The 23,700-nt window shown below is 42.3% G+C and overlaps 1 protein-coding gene across 2 annotated transcripts in view; it reads left to right on the top strand.

Annotated features, from left to right (window-relative positions):
* The window catches only part of RAB9A (RAB9A, member RAS oncogene family), a 158,042-nt gene that overhangs the window by 95,476 nt on the left and 38,866 nt on the right, over positions 1 to 23,700 (top strand). Inside the window, exon 2 of one of the 2 annotated variants that reach the window (XM_085622494.1) lies at positions 19,709 to 19,741. The exons of the other annotated variant lie outside the window; for it this stretch is intronic. The gene's annotated coding sequence lies outside the window, so the exon portion shown is untranslated. The remainder of the gene's footprint in view (positions 1 to 19,708; positions 19,742 to 23,700) is intronic. 2 annotated transcript variants of the gene reach the window in all.

Below are 23,700 nucleotides of genomic sequence, written 5' to 3'. Positions count from 1 at the left end.
CGGCAAGCCTTTCTTGGCGGCCCGCGGACCTTGCAGACATAGTGCTTGTGCCCTGTGCTTGTCAGCGAACACCGCCGGTTACAGCAGCGCAGAGCTGTGAGGCCGGGCGATTCTTTTAAAGGCCATTTACTTGTTAATGAGGCTTTGTTGTATTTCACCTCTTCTTAGTGCCCCTGTGTCTCCCCTCTGAATGAGTGGAGATGCAGGGGCGCTAAGAAGAGGTGAAATACAACAAAGCCTCATTAACAAGTAAATGGCCTTTAAAAGACCTGTGAAGTACTTGGGTGCGGCGGCCGTTTGCGTTCCCTGGAAGCTGTCAGCGAGGGGTGAGGTGACAGAGGACAGCAGGGTGAGGTGATGGAGGGCAGCAGGGAGTGAGAGCAGGGGGTGAGGTGACAGCGGGAGGAAGACAGAGTGCGACAGAGGGAGGAAGAGGGAGGGAGAGAGAGGGAGAGGAGGAAGACAGGGAGAGGAGGAAGACAGGGAGAGGAGGAAGACAGGGAGAGGGGGGAAGACAGGGAGAGAGAGAGGGTAACAGAGGGAAAGAGAGCAATAGAGAGAGGGAGGGAGACGGAGAGAGGGAGGGAGACGGAGAGAGGGAGGGAGAGGAAGGGGGAGGGAGAGAGGGAGAGGGAGAGGGAGGGAGAGAGGGAGAGGGAGAGGAAGGGAGGGAGAGAGAGAGACAGAGAGAAAGGGAGTCAAACAGAGTGATGGACGGAGAGAGAGACAGAGAGAAAGGGAGTCAAACAGAGTGATGGACGGAGAGAGAGACAGAGAGAAAGGGAGTCAAACAGAGTGATGGACGGAGAGAGAGACAGAGAGAAAGGGAGTCAAACAGAGTGATGGACGGAGAGAGAGACAGAGAGGGCGATAGATAGATAGATAAATAGATAGATAGATAGATAGATAGATAGATAGGGCGGGAGACAGAGTGAGAGATAGATAGATAGGGCGGGAGACAGAGTGAGAGATAGATAGATAGGGCAGGAGACAGAGTGAGAGATAGATAGATAGGGCGGGAGACAGAGTGAGAGATAGATAGATAGATAGATAGATAGGGCGGGAGACAGAGTGAGAGATAGATAGATAGATAGATAGATAGATAGATAGATAGATAGATAGATAGATAGATAGATAGATAGATAGATAGATAGATAGATAGATATGTGTGCATACCGGGTCTGGTGGCTCAGTGGATGAAGGCGTCCGCTGCAGTGGCCTGTGTTCAACCTCATGGTCATAGTTTTTTTTTGCTCTAGCCCTGCCCCCTCCCCCACTGGCCCCGCCCCCACCGGTGCGGCCCTCAGCCAGAAACCACACTGTAAATTTGGCCCGCGAGAGAAAGTTTGTGAGTACCCATGGGCTATGCCAATGCTTGTTTTTTAAGTTGCAGAAAGTAAACTTTTATTCTAAATGTCTATTTGCTGGTTTCCAGTCATCACTAATGGGACCCGTGTGCCTCAGACAGGCATGCCTTATAATCTCTGTAGGAAATTGCCATTTGTTTCGTGGTGTACCCGCAGATTTGTGCCCTATCTGTTTTGCTACCTTTAGAACTGTGTGCAGGTTCCTCTGCTGACCTGTAGTGAAATTCCTGTGCTCCCCCTTTAAACATAGTTGAATTGGCATATTCTTATTTGGCGTACTCGGCTTGCCTTTAAGTCCCTGGTATATGGTACAAAGTGTTCTCAAGCCCGGAAGTTAAGTGCCACTAGTGGACTGCTGCACTTGAGTGAGCTTTCTAAATTTGAACAAAATAAGATGTTAATATTGGTTGCCAGTTGCGGCTGGCATGGCTCAGGGGAGGGGGGGGCGGGGGGGGGGTGAGTTGGGATGAGCTTATTGTAAAAAAAAATGTAAATTACTTTTCCGGGTCACGCGCCGCTTCAGCTCCTGGCCGGCTGCGTTTTCCTGTTGCTCTCCTGAACAGGAAGCAGCCACAGGCAGCCTCCCTCCCCTAAGCCAATCACAACGTTGTAATGGCAGCGTTGTGATTGGTGGTGATGGCACCCAGCCGGGCGCCTATGGGGAGGCCGTTTTCTCTATGTAGGCTCCATGCAGCCTACATAGAGAAAAGGCAGAGTGCGCGTGACTGGTTTGGTCGGCCCCAGAGGGCTGACCAAACAGTGAGGGCCCACAGCATTGGGCAAGCCACTCCTCCCCGACCCGCCCACCCACCTGCCCTCAACCAGGCATACCCGTCCGCTTTCTCGCAGTGCGAGAAGCAGAAAAATAAAATGGTATTTAAACTACCGTTTTAGGTATCTGCTTTTTGCACTGTGGGAAAGCAGTGGTGCGATGCTTATACGCCCTAATGGAGGAGCCGCCCCTGTTGGTTGCTCTACATTCAAATTTACTTGTGCACTGATATAGAGCTATTGCAATTAAAACAAGATTCCGATGTCTCTAAGTGTGTTTTCCTGGCTTAAATTTACTAGGCCTCAGTTAGGCCTCGATACCATCTTGTCTAAATTGGATGCTGTATACATGCAACCAGATGCGCACTGTTTACTTTGCTTAACATATTGTTCTTTAACCCCTTCAGCGCTGGGCGAATTCCGCCGCGGTGCTGAAGGGTTCGTGCGCGGGCGGGCCGATGACGGAACGGTTCCGTCATGAGCACAGCGCAACCGTGGCTCATGACGGAACCGTTCCGTCATGAGCATGGAAGGGGTTAAGAACACTCTGAAAGAAGCTTTCGGTTAGTTTTTTAAGGTTCTTACTGATAGTGCACAGTATTGCATTCTTTCACAAATGTATTTGTTGTTTATCTAACTAGTTTGTCCTGACCCCTCCGAATGACATTAGGGTAGAAGGGGCGAATCCATATTCATGCGGTGGCTAGTGCTAAAATGATAGAATTATGTGATTTTTTTCAAATGGAAAAATAGAAAATTGGGTTTGTTACAGCAATGATCACATTATGACTTTGAAGTTTCTGTAATTTTCTATGCAAGCAAAACTGTACATAACCCTTCAATTTGGGAGTGAGCCAGAGACCTTTGCTTAGTCTCCAGGGATGCTGGTCAATATATATATTTTTTTCTTTTTCTCTCACTATTGTTTTGCTGCACATTTCAGACTTTGACCTTTCCCTGATTTTGCCTATTATTATTCTGTATTATTTCATATTACTGAAAGCCTTTGTGGCAAATGACTTTACACATTTTAATAAGATTATTGCTGCATCTGTATTTTTCTAAATTTTCTATTGCACTTTAATCTTTTAGTAAAACTGTATGGTTTCCCAAAAGTTCTGATCTGAAACTCATATTTTGAGTCCTTCCTTATTGACTGTACTCTGAAATGCTGTTTTGAATCTTGTCTCTAGGGACACATTGCCTCATGTTCTTTGAGGTTAACCGTTTCGCTGAACCTTAAAATTGTGAGTGTGCCATTGCTATATTGATCTTATAGGAATACAGTGTGCACGCAACCTATTGTGCCATCTACTATAGTGGCAGTGCAGATATGGCTCCAGGTTTCCATTTTAGCCTGACTGAAACTGTGTAAAAACTGCAGTTCGACCTGTCAAAAAAAAGTCCTTTTGACAGGTTAAAATCCTACTCTTGAAACATCACTAAGTCACCCCATGTAAATGTTGTAGACTTGTAAATGTTGTAGACTTGTAAAGCGCACAGCTGCCCCAGCAACAGGGCGTCCCGGCGCTGTAAACCGCTGGGGAACCCATCCTGGCTTTCCCTGTGAGATGGTCCCTACTGGGCATCTCCAAGGTGAAGACAAGCATCCCCGGTGCTGATGGGGCCGTAAGTGGAGATTAAGCAAGCTGTTGGCCAGAGTTGCTGAGTGGGATCCATTGTTAGAGTAGGCACCGAGGTGAGAATTGTCGAGTCTGCTGACCTTGGCCCAAGACCCTGCCGTGTCTGGAATCGAACCCTGGTCCCGGGCCGACTTCTGCTCCCGGGTCTGCCGCCTCTAACCAGTGAGCCACACCACTCCACAATGTAGGCCTTTTAGCCCACAATACTGGGTGCGTGGTATTTCAAAGACATATAGAAATGTATTTGTAAGTATGTCCATACAGTGACTAACTCCCAAAATCTATTTTTACTATGGCAGGCCTAGCTGTTCCATGTAGAAAACCAGAGTACTGATTAAAATGGTAATGCTGTATCTCAGGAAAGGGACCAACTAGAAAAATAATTTAAACAACTATTTTTAATAGTTATTAAAACTCAAATTCAATGGTGGTCTGATTTTCAATAAATATTAAGGAAAAGTAACTTTTAGAAAGTTACCTTTTACCTGCCTGGACTATCAAAAAGCTAATTAACAATAACATAAGCATCTGCCAGCTCCAACGTAATGAACCTTTGAATAGGCGTCAAATGCCTCCCAGGAGCCAACAATAGGCTGACCTGAATAGGCAGAGATGACTCTTCTGAAGTCCGCCGAACATGCAGAGTGGTGGCTGTGGTCATGCTTTTTGACACTACAATGGCAAATCCTTCTCAGCAGATCTGTTGGGTTACATACAGCTCTAAGGGCACACTGGAGTGAGGAGAGAGAACAAGACAGTTCTTATTGTTCCACTGTCTATATGCTGAAGGACTATGCTTTTGTACTACTAAACCTTTGTGTCTGGGTTTATTGTGGGTGAACAGAGTGCTTCACACCGGGAAAGCGTCCCCTAGTCGGACTGCCTTAATCCGGGGGGTGAGGGGGGTGTATTTAGGTTGATCAATTTCAGCAAAAAGGATTATTTTTTTTATATGCTTGGTTGATGCTTAAATCAAGTTTCTTTTTATTTAATTTGCATGCCAATGAAATTAAAGCATTTCAAATGTATCCGTTCATGTGCAGGTCGATACACAAAATAATAATGGAAATTCAACAATCCCAATGAATTTCGGGCTGGACACCCTTCATCAGGGGATATCAAGCTCTGTAGAATGATGCAATGAAATGAAAACTGGGTCTGAAGCGGGGTCCAAGTTTCTATCCCATCACCAGGTGGTACGTACGACAGGACGCCAGTAGTTTTGAAGCTGCCTACTGTGTCAGAGTGTGAGTGTGCTTCACCATAATAACAAAAATAAAAAGATCTTGTGTGTGAACCACAATCCATGAATCAGTGGGTGCGTCTGGGATTTGGGTGCGTCTGGGATTTGAGATATGTAAAGTGCCTCAGGCTGGTTAATAAATTGTTTGCAGTTGGTCTGTAGTGACCACCTCAGGTTATGTCAAGAATTCCCAAAGTTTCTGAGTGGGTCCTCGCATGTACTAAAGGACACAGAGGGGGGGCAAGGATTAATTCAGGGCACAAAACAGGAGCAATACCTTTTTAGGACTCTGCACTTTACCACTGCTGACCAGTGCTAAAGTGCATGGTGAAGTTGGCTTACACCCAGTTGGCACATTTAATGTACATGTAATTCCCAAGTAAAGTGGTACTGCATGTACCCAGGGCCTGTAAATTAAATGCTACTAGTGGGCCTGCAGCACTGATTGTGCCACACACTTTGGTAGACCTTTCAAGCATGTCTCAGGCCTGCCATTACAGCATGTGTATGCAATTTTAAACTGCCATTTCGACTTGACAAAATGATCCTTTTGCAAGGCCCAAACCTTTTTTTTTCAATGCATACAAGTCACCCCTAGGTAGGCCCTAAATAGCCCATAGGGCAGGATACAGTGTAAAAAAGTTGGACAGGTACATTTAAGTTTTACATGTGCTGGTAGTGAAAAACTCCTACATACATTTTTTACTATTTTGAGGCCTACCTCTCCCATAGGATAACTATGGGTCACCTTATTACATTTAATAAGTGCTAACATTTGATTGGGAACAGGTAAACATTTCACGTTTGGTGTCTGAGAAATTGTAATTAAAAATCTTCTTTAATGGTAAAGTCGGTTTTTAAGTTACAATTTTGAAAATGCCACTTTTAGAAAAATTACATTTTCTTGCCTTAGCCATCTGGTGCCTGCAGCGTGTTCCTGGGTCACATGACTGGGTGTAGTTGGCAACTGGACTTTATTTGTTCCTCCCAGACAGCTACACAATATAAGGTTTGGATATGCCTGGTTAGCCCATCAACTGGCAGGAAGAGGAGGTGGGCACTCTCCCACTTGCAACTGGATCCACCCTGTCTTCACACAAAGCACTTGTCACCACTGCATTATTCATGCAACTAGCTTGGAGCCAGGACAGGAGAGAAATGAAACTTCAAAAAGAATTCTTCAGAAACGTCTACTTCAAAGCAAGCACCAGGTATTAATAATGGACCCTCAGACACAACGCCTTAGTACATGTCTTGACCTGTGTGAGACTCGGAAGGCCAGCTGTGCTGCTCTGCAGGAAGGACTGCTACTCGGCTGCCTTGATGCCTGAGCGAAGGACTGGACCTGCATCTTGAACCCAGTTCCACCAGAGTTACTTCAAGGGCTAGTAGGGTGGCCTATTGAACAGAACCTTAGGGACAGAAAAGGCACCAATCACCTTGAACCCAGTACCTGAATTCTACTTGCTGTAAGTCAAACCTCCCCAAGTGATGCCACCCAAGTCCTGGACTCTTTGAGGTGTGCCTGAAGATGCTTTTCCAGCCCAACTGTGTTCCTGTGAGCAGAAACGCTGCAGTTGCGTCGTAACCGCTACCTCGTGAAACATCCCTGACACAAGAATTCGTATTGCTAGTCTCTCACTGATGGCATCCTCGATGACAATGTAGGACTCTATATCCAGAAACGCTACCTCTCCAGAACTGCTGGTGCGAGATGCATCTTAGCAGGATTTGGATTTGCAAACCCCTCTTCGGAGGCATCTTCAACTCTGCATCGCAGTCCCCGCAACTTCTCAGAACCACTGCTGCGTGTCACTTTCTCAACACGGGATCTCGCAAAGCTCTGTAATCCAGGACTTAAGGTACCTTTGTTCAGCAGACCTATCTTGGTCCCTGTATCCCGTCTGTGCTCCAATGTGGTTGGCCTAAACTTGTGACTTTGCCCCAGTCCAGCACGACAAGATAATCACAGTTCGCTCTTTGTACTTTTAGGCACGATTTTCATTTAAATCAAATCTACTGAGTTTTTGTCATTTTGTTCTCAAATGCTTTATTACACTTTACTGTATTTTTTCTAAATTGGCGTGGGTTTTTCTAGTGTTGTTTTCACTTTTACTGTTTGTGTGCTACTTAAATACTTTAAACATTGCCTCCAAGTTAAGCCTGACTGCTTGTGCCAAGGTACCAGAGAGTTAAGCACAGGGTAATTTAGGATTTGTTTGTGGCTTCACCCTGACCAGACTTGTGGTTGCTGCTTATGTAGGGTTTCGCCCCCCTCAACCAGTAATCCAGTTTCCAACAAGGATTCGTACCCCTACAAACTCACAAGTCTCTAAAAGCTTACTGCGACTGCTGAAATTCTTAAAAAGTTGATTTCTGATAAAGCTATCTCGTTGGATAAGCCATTCTTTTGCAAGTCTACCCCAACAATCCTGAGGTCATCAAACAAAGCTGTGACAAAATGGGTGATGCTGCTCTGGGAAACTGAGGAGAAGGAAATGTTGGACGCACACACTCTGGAAATATCTGCATCTGAACTAGGAGAGGATACTACAAGGAGTTGTGAGGGCTCCTAAATCCTTCTCGCTATGTATTTCCTTTGAAATCGAAGTGAATGGTGAGGTGGGGGCGAGGGAATAAAATTGTGGGCCCTCGGCCAATGAAGAGACAGAACATCTATCTCGCAAATCCTTCACTCTTGAACACAAGCTTGGCAAAAGTGCATTCTTTCGTCAGGTCTGGTAGCTGCCCAAAGCTTCAATTTTGCAAATAAAAATAATTCAATCTTCTCTTCTTGTTTCTCTTAAGGACTCCAAGCAAAAGACTGAAAGACCTCAGGATCTTTAAAAACATTTTTCCTTATTTCTGTAGAAGACTCTTTTTAGCCCAACGAATTCCAAAATTCCAATAAGGAGTCCCTAATTTATTGGCCAGTTTAAAGACCCTAAATACCTCCTTCAATAAACAGCATGGCTAATATGTCCAGCTCCAAGTCCCGGGCAAAAATGTTCAGCTCTAAGTCCCCAGCAACACGCCACATAAAGACTTGATCTCCTCCAGACACTCTTTCTTATAACTGTTAGGTGTTCAATCAATATTGCTTGATTTCTCTCATTCAAGGTCTGGTGATTAGTAGAACAATCTACATGTTTCTGGGCCAGCATAAAAGAAATGACTGAAAATGTTGAAACTCTGGTCAAAATATGGACTGCAGAGGGAGTCTTGCAATTCATACAAACTTTCACCTCTTTAGGTCGGGTTTTCAAGATGAATTGTGGGTTTACCAAGGGGATACAGGCCCTTGGAGCTGCCCATTGCATATAATTGGTTTGGTTTCTGGTTGCTCATTTGAGTTCTTATTTGAAAGCATCTTTGTCAATCTTGTGTTTGTCCTCTGCTGGAGCATAACGTCTCTACCATCTCTTTGACTGGCTGTCTTTTATGCTTCACCAGCTCCCCTTTTAGGAATTTTTCTTTTTGTTTACGAAATCCATGAGTGCATGTGTTTTCCAGCTGTCTCCTGCTCCTCTCAAACTCTGTCCTTGTGCTTCTCTCTCTCTCTTCCTACCCACACTCGTATTGTTTTTTTAAACCATGTTGCAAAGGAGCCGTGATGCTGTACAGCATGGCTAAAAACTATTAGCAAAGCCTATAGGTCGTATAGGCGAGACAGTTGTCTTTACCAATGCTTGTTCACATTAGGTTGCATTGTATCGACTTTGAGCTGAAAGAACAAGGCAATAGTTCCAGCCAAAGGGACCCTTTGGATTTTCTCTAATTATTATCGCTTTACTTCGATATGAGGCGTGGTTTGAGTTTGTTCAATTAAAAACAGAAACGTGTCTATAAACGTGTCTATCCAAAAAGTAGGCGTGGAAAGAACAATTTATCCATTGGCTTCCTATTGTACGACTTGTGGGAAAATTTTAACGGTGAACACATTGGCAGACGTGGCAAGTGAAGTAAAAATAGACTAGACAATCCATTTATTTATATTTTATTTCATTTCTTTAACTTTTTCGTAGAATTTCAAATAATATCACAATTGAGCTGCCTTTATAGAGTTCTCACAGTTGTATGTAATCTCGATGACAAATTGTACCACAAACTGATTTCATGTTATTGCTGTTTTTTACTTTACTTTTTGCTTCTCAGTTAGGTGAGATATAATTATTGCCCGCGTCTTCTGCCAAAAGAGGTCTGCTTGCTCATCATTAGCTTTATTAATTGAAGGTGATTTGAATTACTTGATCTTCTGCACAGTACAGATTTTCAAGTCACACTTAAAAATATTCACTTCTTTCACATGGCATCCTCTGTAAAACCATCTCAACCTTGCACATCAGGTGGATTTTCCTTGGTGGTATTTCCATTTTCGTGAGTCTATTCCCACTTTATACCTCAGTCTTTTAATAACACGCTTTATACATCTTCTGATTCAAACCATCACATGCAATGTATGTGTTAGAATATAGAGCCTATCTATATAACTTCGTCACTATATTGTATGAAATTCACTATCTGTCAATTATATAATTATCAGACTGGAAGGCTCGTTTTGAAAAGCCTAGTCCTCCGAACGTGTGCCTGTCTTCTCTACCTTTTGTTGAGAACTCTGTCAAGGTGCCTTTTGCTTCTCTGGATTATTGAGGCAGAAGCAATATTGACAACTCTGGGAAGGGACGTTTTGCTTGAACAATGTAGAGACCAGAGGTAAGCAGCATACAGCCTACATCAAATAACTGTTCTAAGCAGCCCTTTTTAAGTTTAGGAAATCTAATGGCTTTGGTGTACCCAAATCCACGACGTTTCCCATATGCCCAGAATTGATGAGCATGAATAGAGTTCAGAAACTAGCTGGTTACAGCTTACAAACATAGAAACCTAGGTTATGAGTTCTGTGTTTACAATGTTCTTCTTGTTTGATGCAGATCGCACCCACCCTGAAAATCTGTAAGAACTTTGGTGTAGTTAATTTTTTTGCCCAAGAGCAAGTTATCTGTTGACAATGTAGGGCCTAATAGTGCCGGATGTCTCATAGTTTTCTTCTGTTATAAACTATCTTTGTTATACAAGTCCATGTTCCACTTATTGGGTTAAGGATGTCTCTTTGTATGTAGGTGGATGTGGTGCCATGTGGGCAATAATGTCTTTTGAGCCCTCTGTAATCCAAGAAAAAAATCCAGCGGAGGCTTTTTTCCTTGGATAATTGGTTTTCAAGACGGGTTGATTAAAATTTGGCCAAAATGTTTAGCTGACTCTTAAGTAATTTTGCTGTTCAATGATTTCAGTGTCCAAGGAGAGTGCTGACCCATATACGATCAAATTAAGCTTTGAACTTCCTACATAGGTGTTTTTTCCTTGTGACTAAAGGTGAACAAGAATAGTGTTCAGTCTGAAACTAACTACGTTAGAAAACACATATCTCTGATCAAGACTTCTAAACACATATTCCTGACTTCTGAATATTCCCTAGGTGTCTGACTGGATCTGGAACATATTGAACAGTATCTCTGCCTGCCAGTAGATGGTGTTGATCTGCTCCATATAGGCATGATCTACTTAGGAAGTGATGTCGCGGTGCCATTATAGGTGCCACCCTGGTGCTCTAACATCAGTTCCTTACTTTCTGCACAGCATCCAAAGAGCTACTTCTGTCACTGTTTTACCACCTTTGTCAACCCCTTTCTGAGTAAATTTCTCCTAGTGTGCTTTGACCTGTTCCCTGCTAAACCTACTGGATTTAAGCTTTGTGGGGAATGTCACAGGCAGATGTCTGCTTCTGATCCCCCCCAACCTACCCCGCCCCACCCCCCCCCCCCACCCAACCACGGTCTGGCTTTGGTGCTTAGAATAGAGTCATGACTCCAAGGGCTGTGCTGAGTTCAAGTCAATGATTCACTTGCAGGAAATTAGGCTCTTGGTGGCTTGTCAGAAGAAGGCTGTATGCTGTTCTCTGGACTGTTCCCGCAGATGGTAGTCTTTGTGCTCTAAGACCTCTTCCAAGTCGGGTAAGTCAAAGAAACACAAGAAAAAGAGGTTGAAGTGTTCTTTGACTTGTCCCTCCAAACTTCATGCTTCTTGGCCCCACTCCCGCAACCTGCTAAGCCAGCTTCAGGGGCCGTTCCACTCTACCCCGAGTTCTCCTGAGCTGAAATGACACCCGCACAGCTGAAAAAGTTGCGAGATGTCCCGACTGGGTTACCACCGGCAGGACTGCTCCCAGGCTCCAGCTGGGCCCTCTGGTTCTGCCCCTGGATCCTGACTGATGCCGACGAGGGTGCCTTCTCCCACACCAGCTCCATCCTGCACTCTGCTGGTAAAGCACGCTGGATGGTTTATGTGGGCTCTGAAGTCCCAGTGGGCACAGCTCCAGTAGAACCACTCCAACCTGATCCAAATTTCGTAGGAGACTGCAAAAGACCTGGTGGCTGATGAACATGATTGGGTCTGCTGCAGATCCCGTGCCCCTGCTCCCAGCCCCCCCCCCTCAAACTCTTTTACCCATTCAGAGCTCACAGTGGTGACCGATGGTTGGGGCGGCCATCTGGGTGAAGTGGAGATCTGACAGCTCTGGTCTGTAGCGGAATCTCAGCTCTACATCAGCCTTCTGGAGCTGAGAGCGATCCACTTGTCATGGAAAGCCTTCATTCCACCCATCAAAGGGAGGCTGGTTCAGGTGTCCATGGACACCTCTGACGTGGTATTGCTACAAACCGGCAGGATGGGGTTGTGGACCCTGTGTCAGGAGGCTCTGCACCGCTGGACTTTAGTGTAGTGCCAGGATATTTCCTGGTGGTTCAGCACTTGGCAGTCTCCTTAAACGCCAGGGAGGACAAACTCAGGTCTCGATGATTTGTGTATCAAGGATGGCAACTACACCCTTTAGGTGGCACTAGGTGTCTTCCATGAATAGGGAGAAACTTATCTTGATTTGTTTGCCGCCTCCAAGAATGTGCAATGTCTGCGTTTCTGCATGTTGGAGTTTTCACAGCGGCTCTTGCTCTGAGACGCGTTCAGTTTAGAATGGAACTCTGAATTCCTATGTGCCATTCTGCCGATACCACTCCTGCCCAGAGTTCTAAAGAAGATTGGGACTGATAGGGCCCAAGTCATCACAGTGGCCCTGGACGGGGCTCAGAGTAGGGTACTGAAACTCTTGAGCATGAGTATCCATCCTGCTCCTTCAGAAGGATCTCCTAACGCAGGAGCAGGGCAGGGTCCTAGACTCTTAGCTGCACACGCTCCACCTTCATGCATTGAGTTTGAGTGGCAGCAGTTGAGAATCTTCCTCTCATTTTGGCAGCCAGGCATCCTTCCACCAAAACTAAATACGCTTGCCATTAGGCTAAATTTGTGACCTGGTGTTCCACACATCATGTGGACTGCCTTTCTGCACTACTGTTGGAGGTGTTAATGTTTGTTCTGTTTTTGGCCTGTCAAGGCCTTGCCCTGGGCAGAAATAAACACTTATTAAAAAGTGCCATATATATAGTTATTAGTGAGATAACTAATGGACAGATACATCCGACATTCTAACAATGCATGCAGATTTTGTGCATACAACCTTGGCAAAGTCAAAAAGCTAACCCCGCCCCTTGTCCCACCTTAGCACCTCCCTAAACTCCGCCCACTGCTCCTTTTGGGGAGTACCTGCACTTTTTTTTTTTCCATTTAAAGCACTGCTGGGAAGTATTTATTTGGTGGGAAGCCGGCGTGGCAAACTTTCTTTTATGGTGCCAGAAAGCCTCATCTGTATCGATTTGAATTAAAAGTTCTATGTTCAGTTTAAATTCTGGATTTTTCTGCATTCCCTGCCTATATCCCTCTATAGCCCAGAAGTCTTTACAAAAGAGAGCTCCAGGCCCCAGAATAAGATGTCAGAAAACATAATACAAGTTCATTTTTAAAATGTAAAATCTGAATTCCAAACGTAAATGCAGGGCTCAGGGGTTTATGGGCGGGCTTTGTGAACTAGCATTGGCTCTCGCAGAAGAATTTGTTAAGGTGTTTTCTTCGGAGCAGTGTGAGGGAAGGGGCATACCAGTGAGCTGAGAGCAAATACGGGCTGTTTGGTTTTTTTTCCACCTTTTTTTCCCAAAACATCAGCGTCTACCATTTGTCTGCTAACCTCCCTGCTTGCCAATATTTTATTTACGTCATGAACATTCCTTGAGCACATTTTTGTAACTGAACGATAAGGGAACTGCGTGTTTAAGTCCTGTGTGCGTAGCTTTTGGGCCTGCTGCCATTTACTAGGGTTTACGATTAGGTATTTATATTGCTTTTTTTCACCTCTCACATGTACGGCTCTCTTACTATTTTGCTTTTAAGTTTGTAAGGCAAAAATTTTTATTTTTGACTTTATCTTCATAATTGTTGCTGTTTTTAAGCAGTCAACAAATACGACTTTTCTCACACCGATTAATACAGACCCCCTCCCCCTCCCGGATATTGCTATTTCACGATTTGCGAAATCTGCAGTTTTGTAAAAATCCTGCTCAGTGTCTGCACTTGTGGTACTCATTCTGCTGCTTGGCAGTCTTCACATCCTGATCCCGAGGAGACTGAAGTAGGTTGCTATGCGGGCGAGCACCTTGATACAGAGTTTGACTAACGGGGGCTACCCTTCCCGGGACCAGATCTTAAGTGTTTTTCATTAAATAACGTACACACACAGCAGTGGACCATAATTGCGGTCAGTCCACTAAGCATAATTAGCACACCTTAGCGCGTGGGCTCAAAAAATGCACATATACGTGGTTTAACTTTTTTACCACTCACTTTACACTTTTTTTCACTTTCACTATTTATTCTGTGTGTGAGAGGTCCTGAAGAAAGCCCCACAATTTTTGACCACGGGTTGAAACATGTTGACCGACAGATAACCAAGACACCATTAATAGTCTTTATAACGTTATCCACTCATTGTTTTCAATATACCCGTGACCACTGGGAATAAAGTAACTATCAGTCTGAGTACCAGAGGTATTTTTAATCCGCCACTTCATCACACTTACAAAAAAAAACAGCTCCACTGTAATCGGGTGTCGCAGCACAGCTGAGAAGCATTCTGCTACTCAGCTGGGAACCCGATGATGAAGCATGACACCAACTAGGTTGGTGTGTGAGGGTTCTTTTAAATAACCCTTGTGGTGCCAGGCAATACAGTGCTGGACAACCTGCTAGTCTGGTCCGTCCAAGTTGTTTTTCTATTTTTCTATAGTTTTCACAGATGAACATATGTGCCCTTTCTGCCATCTTGTGGTTATATGGATATCAGTAATTGTAACCTTTAAAGAAATAGTTCCTCATAGTAAAAGCCGTAGCGGCGGGACCAGGAAGTTAGGGTAAGGAATACTTCTCTTTTGCAGAATTGACATTAAGAATGCTAATGTTTGTGTACTGGCTGCGCGAGTGTATTATTTTGTACTGTGGTTTCACAAGTTTGCAGCCTTGACTTGGGTCTATTTATTTTGCTCAAAACGGAAATATTACTGTCTGGCGCCCATAAATAATCATGTAATGTAGTCTTTAGAGTGTCCTGCTTGTCCAGTTTCCTAGGGTCCCCACTAACTGTGACTATGGAAACCTGGTATGTCTGGCATTATGCTGGCCATCTCTGCCCTGCCGCTCTGGTGCATGTTTTATTGAGTTTCAAATTCATTTGTGTAATACTCAGAAACACAGGTCATATAAATTCTCTTAAGGTGGTGAATAGCATTAAGTGATCCTGGGGTAGACTAAGAAATGTGTCCACTTCCCCCCCCGCTAGAGCAACTGCTAACTCAGCAAGAACTCTGTATTTTCTAGTTTAGAGGGTGTTTCTGATGTTGCAAGCATATGCTTATACTTTTCATTGCCCTTAAATATTAGTTCAGTAAGTTAAAAAATAATAATTTGGTCCCACCGCACATGCTGCATGCGGTGGGCCCTGGAGGTAATATTTTGGCCCTGGGGGGTGTTATGAGAATAAATGAATGGTGGCCCGTGCCGCATGTGGTGGTCACTGGAGGTATAGTAAAACAAAAAGAATATTTGTTCACTGCTCCTCCACTGAAGTCACTCCAGCACCTTACCCCAACAAAGGCACTAGTGCCCCTTCGACCCCAGAACCACCTGCCTAAAAACATAAGAGTAGTGTGACAGGCCTACACCTTCTGTGATGATAGACCTCAGTTTGCAACGGTGAATCGGGACAAGTACTCTGCATTTGACAGTCTCCTCCAGACCTGAGTGTTACAGATGGGCCCCTCCAGGAAGTGCAGGTAAGAGAGGTGTGATGTAGCCCTTCAGCAGCACCACTTCTTAACAAGTCTGGTTCACAAGTTAGCTTCTCCTCCAAGAGCCTGCAACAGTCTCTCCTCTCCTCTCCTCTCTTCTGCTCTGTCTCCCAATCACCTGGCGGGGACTGCTTTCCTCTCCCCAGAGCAACTCTGAAACCACCACTTATGGAAGGGTCATGGACGCCGACTGATGTTCCTTATCTGATACGACTGAGCAGGTATGGGAGCAAGTATGACCAGAGTCTTGAAGAGGTCGCCTTTAGCCAGGAACCTCATTATTTGGACGCTGTTCCCTTTAGCCGTGTTAGTGAGGCTATGTCTGTGGTGCGCTAGAGGGAGAGGGGGACTGAGACACTAGATAACCTCTAACCAGTTAAGAGTATAGCAAACACTCCCAGATCCTTTAAACATGCCTATTTAAAAGTGGAATACTCTGCAAAAACAGTTTTCATTGACTTACGGCTGAAAAGGAATGATTAAGAGTAAAGAAAGTGCCAAAATAATGCCGGAAAAATTCAATTTTTGTGCCGCAGATCTATGCTGCTATATCCTGGACGGGGTCTGTTCAGAAGTTTGAATGTCGATGTATAACGTAGAGGTTTTATTTCATCTGCAGTTTGAGCGAATGAATTAGGTTTATTGTTGGGTGTTACATTTCGGATCAATATCAGATTTTCACCAACCATTAAACTCCCCTGGAACCGGAGTACTATTTTGCCTTTAACTTATTAAACAACCGATTTTGTGTGTGTTGCAGCTCAGTGCATTACCAAAACTGAGCAATTTGGCCCATTCAAAGCTTGACAGAGTATTGTGTGTTGCTGTCTCGAGCCAACATGAACATTTTGAGGCTCATACTCGGTCCTTTAATGAATCTGAAAACGCAGGTTTCACCAACTCTGTAGACCACTGGTTCTTAACCTTTTGAATTCTGTGGACCACCCCTGCTTATTCATTACTGGCACCCAGTGGCCCCCACTGAATCATAATTGGAATCCGGGGACCACTGTTGAGTCAATAATTTAAGCCAGAGACCCGAATCTAACCTTTTTCAACAAAATAAAACCAGCATTCTGCAAATTCACAAATGATGACGTATTTTACTTAATTCACAAACAAATATTTTTTTAAATCCTATTTTTATTTTAATGGGAGGGTTGGCACTTGTCTGAATTCCTTTGAGGCCATCGTCCATTTCTTCTTCTGTTTGATGCACTGCTCCCATGAATAAATCTGAGGATACTAACTTAATTTTTACCATTCAATTTCATATTCCTTCAAATTTAGAGAGTTTAAAAAAATTCCACTCTACGTTTTTCTTCTTTATTTATATACTGTTAGATCTGTCAGCCTTAGCGTGGTCTTCCCCAAAACATTTTGCCTCACCCCCTCCATATCAAGCTACTTTTTGTCTTTGCCTTAGTGCTCTGTGCACTTAACCACTGCTAACCAGTGCTAAAGTGCTTGTGCCCACTCCCCTCAAACATGGCTACATTGGCTTATACACAATTGGCATATTTAATTTACATATAATACGTCCCTTGTAGAGTGGTATGCCATATACCCAGGGCCTGTAAATTAAATGCTACCAGTGGGCCTGCAGCACTTATTGTACCACCCACTTAAGTAGCACTTTAAACATGTTCCTGGCCTGCCATTGCAGCCAGAATTCAGTTTTAAACTGCCATATTGAATTGAATAAAACTCCCTTGCCAAGCCTTAAACTCACCTTTTAATACACATTTCACCCCTAAGGTATGGCGTAGGTAGCCCATAGGGCAGGGTGCTGTGTAATTAAAAGGCTAGACATGTACTTTTAAGTTTTACATGTCCTGGTAGTAAAAAACTCCTAAATGTCTTTTTACTACTGGGACGCTTACCCCTCTCATAGAATAACATGGGCATTACTTATTACATTTAATGAGCTGTAATTTCCAAATGGGATTTGATAGCTGTGCCATGTTTGGTATCCTCGGAATTGTAATTCGAACCCCCTATTTAACTGTAAAGGTTGGGTTTTGATTACAATTTAAAAAATGCTACTTTAAGAAGGTTTTATCAAACAAACCATGCTGCACTGACTGTTCTTTTTAATTTTGATCCATTCGTGGCTGCTTTAATCAATGACAGCAGTCGCCATTTATTTCAATTATGTTTATAAACAGCATACAAAATAGTTATCAAACACAGAAAATCACATACAAAATATATTCAAATGTGTTCATCCCTCCCAACGACCTAAATCTCAACAGTACAATGAACATAAACACAGTTTAGACACAACCAAAATGACAACATACAAAACAAAATACATTTTCCATACAAGACAAAACAAATTATCTGTTCAACTATATCGGAGTCTGGGCTTACATGGAAAATGGCGTTTAGGAGTGTGTATGTCTCAGGCACAGAGGAAACGATTTGCCGAAGTGCACCACTCCCACTTTGAAATAGCTAAAGTAATTTACAGGATAGCCCAGGAAGCACACGCGCCACAGAAAGGATTTGTGGAAAGATCGTGCTGTTCTTTCATTCTTAACAAATAGGAATAAATCCAGCATGATTCTATGTGCGCTGCTAGGTCACTCATTGGCTAAAGACATGAAAGACTATTTTATGTGTGTGTTAGTGTTTGGTGTTCGGAGCTGGCAAATCACTCCTGGAACCACTCTTTGCTCAAACTTACAATACCATACGGTCAAGAAAGAAATTGGCATTCAGAAAGAAAATAATCTTAAACTCTCTGGTTACACATTTAACTGCTAATCAAGCCTGGAGCCAAATCTTTCAGAAGCCTCTTGATTAATTTAGAAGTGAGCCTGTTGGAGCTGTCCTGCTTTGCAGTAGAAACAGTGGGAAAGCCGTCTTCTAGAACAGATGGTAGTCTTTCTTCCAATAGGAACATGATGGTGCTGGGTCTATCTATCCATATCACTGTTGTATTGACATGTTGCTTGTGCCAAGAGTAATCCGCAAAATATTCCAATATCTAGAATATTAAATCAGACCTAATTAATCAAGATAAAGTACATTTTTGAGTGAGTTTACTACTTCTCGGTATTCATGAACTGCAGATTTGTAGTAATTTATACTTTTTAAGTAATTCCAGCTCAACACATGACCAACCACTGCAACCGCCTCCCATAAGAAATAGTTAGATAGTTAGTAATCACCCATTGTAAATAATGTTAAATTACATTATTTTAAATAGTTAAAAAATACAATATAATGTTTAAAAATATATACAAAATAGTACATATTATGTAATTATAAATTCTTCTTACATAGTTACATTATTTTAATAAATTAACACATTAAAAAATGCTTTTTTTTTTCATATGGTGGAAATTTATATTTCAATTTAAACTTCAGAATTTTTTTTTTTTAGTTTTTCACTACATTTCACCAAATGGATACTCCGCAGTCGGTCGGTAGCTCTCCGCATGCTAAAGTATAGGGAATTAAAAACAAAATATTTAACTTGAAAATAAATATTAAAAATATTTTGATCTTAATGTAAATTCAATGTATATATTTACTCTAAATGTAGAGCAAAATAGAATAAATGCCATTACATTAATTTTGACTTTAAAGGTTAATGGAAATGTATTAATAACATTATTTTTCTTAAGTTTGTATAAAAAATGAATTCCCAACTGAATGGAAATGTTTTTAATGTGCATTAATAATTAAACGTAATGCATAGAATGAATGTAAATTAGTTACATTCATTTTTAGAAATAATGTTACATTGTATTAAAATAAAAATAACTTACTAAATATTTTATAATTATATAATAAATATGTACTATTTTTATACATTTTTTTAACACATTATATTTATTTATATATTTAACTATTTAAATAACCTAACTTAATTTAACATTATTTCCTATGGGAGGGTTTAGCAGTACCAGTGGTTTGCCATGTAGTAGTGCTGGACTTAGTACAAAATATAGGGTGCTACAAAAGTGTAAGCTACACGTGTAAAGCTACTAAAAAAGTGCAGTTTGTCAATTGAGTACTTATTTCTCAAGAGGATACATTTTAGAAACCATACATACTTCCACCCGTTCAACAACCATATATAAATCCATGCATGCAAAACCAATACAGATGGGGACAGTCAGAAAACACCTCATACCACTTGTTCATCCATATATGTAAAATAAGGAACACATACTCTAAAAAAAAAAAAAGCACATCCATTTGCTTTTTCACTTCTGTTTGCTTTTTCACTCCTTATTAAAGGCAACTGTGTAGTCTTGGTTGAAAATGATTTAGCTTAGAACAATTTACACACTAATGGTGCACAATAAGAGAAGATATTTATTGTACTCTAAACTTGGTGTTTGTCCTAAACAATCTAGCTTAAACATTTTGTTTGTCTATTTACAGATGCTGAAGAATGCTTTGAATTAAACTACCAAGGTAAACTTATGAATTTTTCATTTGTGAATTGGACAACCAAGCTGCTTTTATATCACAATTCAACAATGAAAACTGTTGCCTAATTCCAGTGTGGTCCTTTCACATCAGAAACAGAACTTAGCAGTAGGTTTATTCCTCCTGACTGGGGATTTCCCAAGTTTGATGACAATATACATCTTTTACTGTACCATGTATCTGACATTTATGTTTTCAGTAGGATTTTGCTTCCGTTTTGCAGTAGCAGCAACTTCCCATCAAACACTACTCACTTAAACACCTAAAGGAGAAACAAGGCATACTGTTGTTATACTTCTTAAATATAAAAAAAAACACTAACATCAAACAAGAGCCCAGTATTTTGCCAGTTTTACATGGTAGCATGGACTACAGACAGCTCTTTGGAGAGATTAATCAAAACTCTGTGGTTCCCTTGAAGATAAGTAGTCATCTGCAGCACACTTGAACCCACTGAGATTAGGCAAACCTCAGTCATGGATGAGTATCGGGCAGCATGGCACATGTTTAGACATTCGCTGCTTAAAATACCCTTTATAGTAAGACATTCACCTAAATGAGAGTATTGGAAGGCCGAGTTTCACATCTTTGCGCCCTCTGAGTATTACACACTGAATATTTGCTGGAGGAGCTAGAAATGGCAAATCTTACCCAGAGATCGTAGTCTCGGAGGTATGCTGCTTTTATTGACATTTTTCTGCAAAAACACAATCAGTTTTATCTTCTGCCCTTCCCACATTGTGCAGCAGATGTCTAAATAAGTTCCTGTTAAACTTAGCTAACTCTGAGTGTGATAATTTGATTACTTGCCATAGTATGAAGTTGTGGATTTTGTTATCTGGAGCTCATTTGTAATTTCACCTCTCTTAAATGGAATACAGAAAAGTCAAATACTTATACTTGAATACCTGAAAAAAAAGTTGTTTAGAATTGTTTTTTTCCCACTTGATATCTGAGGGTGATAAACAAGAAAGCAAGCAAATGAAGAGTTATTTTTGTAAGCTGGTCACTTTTCAAATCAAACTGTTGCAAAATACCAATAGAAAAGTAAATAAGTTAAATTTGTCAACACCAGGAACAATTAAGGTGCCGATTCCGATCCGGGTCCGGGTCGGAAAGCACTCCGACCGAGCCGGATCCGGAGTGTTTTCCGACCGAGCCGGAGTCCTGCAGTCCGTCCGACCGAACGAGTACGATGCGGCCGTATGCTGCCAGACTCTGTTCGGTCGGACTCTCATAGAAGTCAATGGGAGCCGGTCGTACGACGCGTACATGGACTCCCATTGACTGAATGGGTACGTCTCGTGCAAGGGCGCCCCCTACAGTGGGTATGCGTCGGTGCCATCTGCACCGTACATGCCTGTGTTGGGGGGGACCCTTGGGTGTCCCCCTGTGTCCGAGTCGTAGGACTGTGGGTGACAGGGGGTCCGACGCGGACCCCCAAAGGCAACCACCCGGACGTTTTGCGAGCTGGACAGTCCGGCTCGCACAGGCTGTCCGACGCGTGCATCGTACTGGCTCGGTCGTAAATCGTATCCATTGCACGCCACGGTTATCTTACGACCGAGACGTACGGAGCGGTTCGGACCCGGAAACGACTCGGTCGGTGAATTTCACGTAGTTCGCATCGTACTTGCTCGCTCGTACAGCTGTACGAGTCGGGCAGAAAACACGTGTACGGCTCGTAGTTTTTCCGGCCGGATCGCGTTCGGTGCCCTTCCGACCCGGATCGGAATCGGCCCCTCCTGTGTATGCTTTCTGTTAGAAATCAAATTTAAGTTTAATGCTTGATGATTTTAGTCAATTTAGGGTTGCCAGTCAGCACAATATGTGCCAAAAGCACAGTGCCAGTCCTTAGCGTTCATTTACAATACCAGTACAATATGGCAAAGTAGTCTGTGTTTGCGCCAATTGAACAACCTGTACTGTTGCAACTGAAAACAGTTGGTTTTAAAATGAAAGCTCAGGACTGGAAAATGTGTGGCTTAGCAAAATGGGGTTGTATAGTAACCCTATATTAAAAAATGGTTTCCTTGCAGCTACATATCAAACAAGCATTCAATGAAGTGCTAATTTGATGTGGTGTTAAATGTTACACTGTTTTTAGGATATCTTTTATTTTAATCTGATTTTATGAATTGTGAATGTGTATACAGAAATTGCCAGTGAACCCTCTATGAATTGTGTAGTCTATATTTTTAATAATGAACAGATTTGTAGGTTCTCACCATTTTCCTACTTCTTGTTGCAAAGTAACTGGTTATTGATAAGCAGTCAAGAATTGTGTAGCTAGCCTCGAAAATAATTTTCCAAAGCTCATGATATGCACGTGAGATTGTTTTATTTGCATGTCTCCCCCCAGTGGAAATGTAAGCAGATGCAGTACAGCTTTTAAAGATGTCACACTTCTACTGGTGCTATTCACATAAAAAAATCACAGAACAATTGATTGAAATTCTTTGAAAAGACACATTTTGATACTTTGAGAAACTAGTTAAGATAAACCTCGCTGTCTCTAAACTATTATGATCACCTTTCTATGGTTAACAAAACATGTGACTTCAGTATTTTACAGTTTAAAAAGGGTTTATTGTTGGGTCCATATGCTCAATAAAATACAGGAAATTCTCATTGCTATGGTCTCACTCCCTGGTCCCTTTTATTTTCGTTCAAGACAATGACAACAATCACTGGCCATTTCAGAATTATGATATCTGCATAAAGAGCGCAGATATCTTTAGTTTCACCTAATGATTTAGGCAGCTGGTGGAAACCTCGGACAAAAAAAGTAATCATTTGTTGACCGGCACCTGGAATGTCTAATTTCCCTGATGATTCCTAAGGAGAACCTCTGGGTCCCACATGCAGTCCATTTAACTGTGCACATGACACTTCCAATATTCTCCCAAAGTTATGGGTATCCTTGGAGTCAGTAACTGCAAGGGGCTGAGTTACCCGGCGGGATATCGGGCCACTTCAGGAGAGGCCTGAGCGACTAAAATCCCTTAGTTGGCAAGGGTTAATTTACAAATATATATATATTTTTTTTAGTGGCAGTTGAAAAGGGAGAAAAACCGTACATTACAGTATACAACGTGCATAATAAGATATCACCGACAAGATCTCTGTAAACAATTGGAGGATACATAATGGCATAATAATTGTATATATCATTACTTTACATCTCAAACACTTCTTTGAATGGAATTAGAGGTCATTATCATCATTTACAAATCTACAAAAAAAAACGTTTGACCAAAAACTTTACAACAACATACTGTGGTACAATATAGTTATGCATCCTCGTAGTCCGTTGTATGTAACACGTTCATCCAATTTACAACTGGACCCCATATGTCCTTGGGTCTGGATGCGGTTGGCATTAAGTCCCAACAGGCCTCCAGTTGTTCCTGGTAATTTACAAATATTTAATTTGAAGTTATGGAAAATATGTCCTAAGGATTCTGTGTGATGACCTGCCTATGAACTTGGAAGAAAGTTGATCAAAAACCTTCCATTTTATTGGTGGAAGCCAGGCCATATTGGGTATGTTATTGGATGTTTTTTTCTTGTTGAGGAAAACAAATCACTTTAAAAGATCAAACCTAAACATGCTTGTCAGATCTATTTTTTTCTGCTGGTACAGCATGTTGATTGATATAAAGTGGCCCTGGAATTATGTAGTGAACAAAAGATTATGGTTGTGCTTCTAAAAACCATAAGGAAGCTTCTGACCTAACGTTTAGCTAATTTGTCTATTGTTTTTAAATAGATCCTGGAAAATCTGACCGCCGATCTCCTGCAGTATTACACTAAGGGGCCGATTCCGATTTCAGTCGGAAGGGCTCCGAACGACGGTCGGAGCCCTTCCGACCGATTTGGATCATGTTGGCCGGATTCCATCGAAATGGCTCGGTCGGAAAGGAATCCGACACTGATTTCTG

The sequence above is a fragment of the Triturus cristatus genome, chromosome 8, assembly GCF_964204655.1.
Source record: "Triturus cristatus chromosome 8, aTriCri1.1, whole genome shotgun sequence".
NCBI lineage: Eukaryota > Metazoa > Chordata > Amphibia > Caudata > Salamandridae > Triturus > Triturus cristatus.
This window is presented reverse-complemented; position numbering and strand designations above follow the sequence as displayed.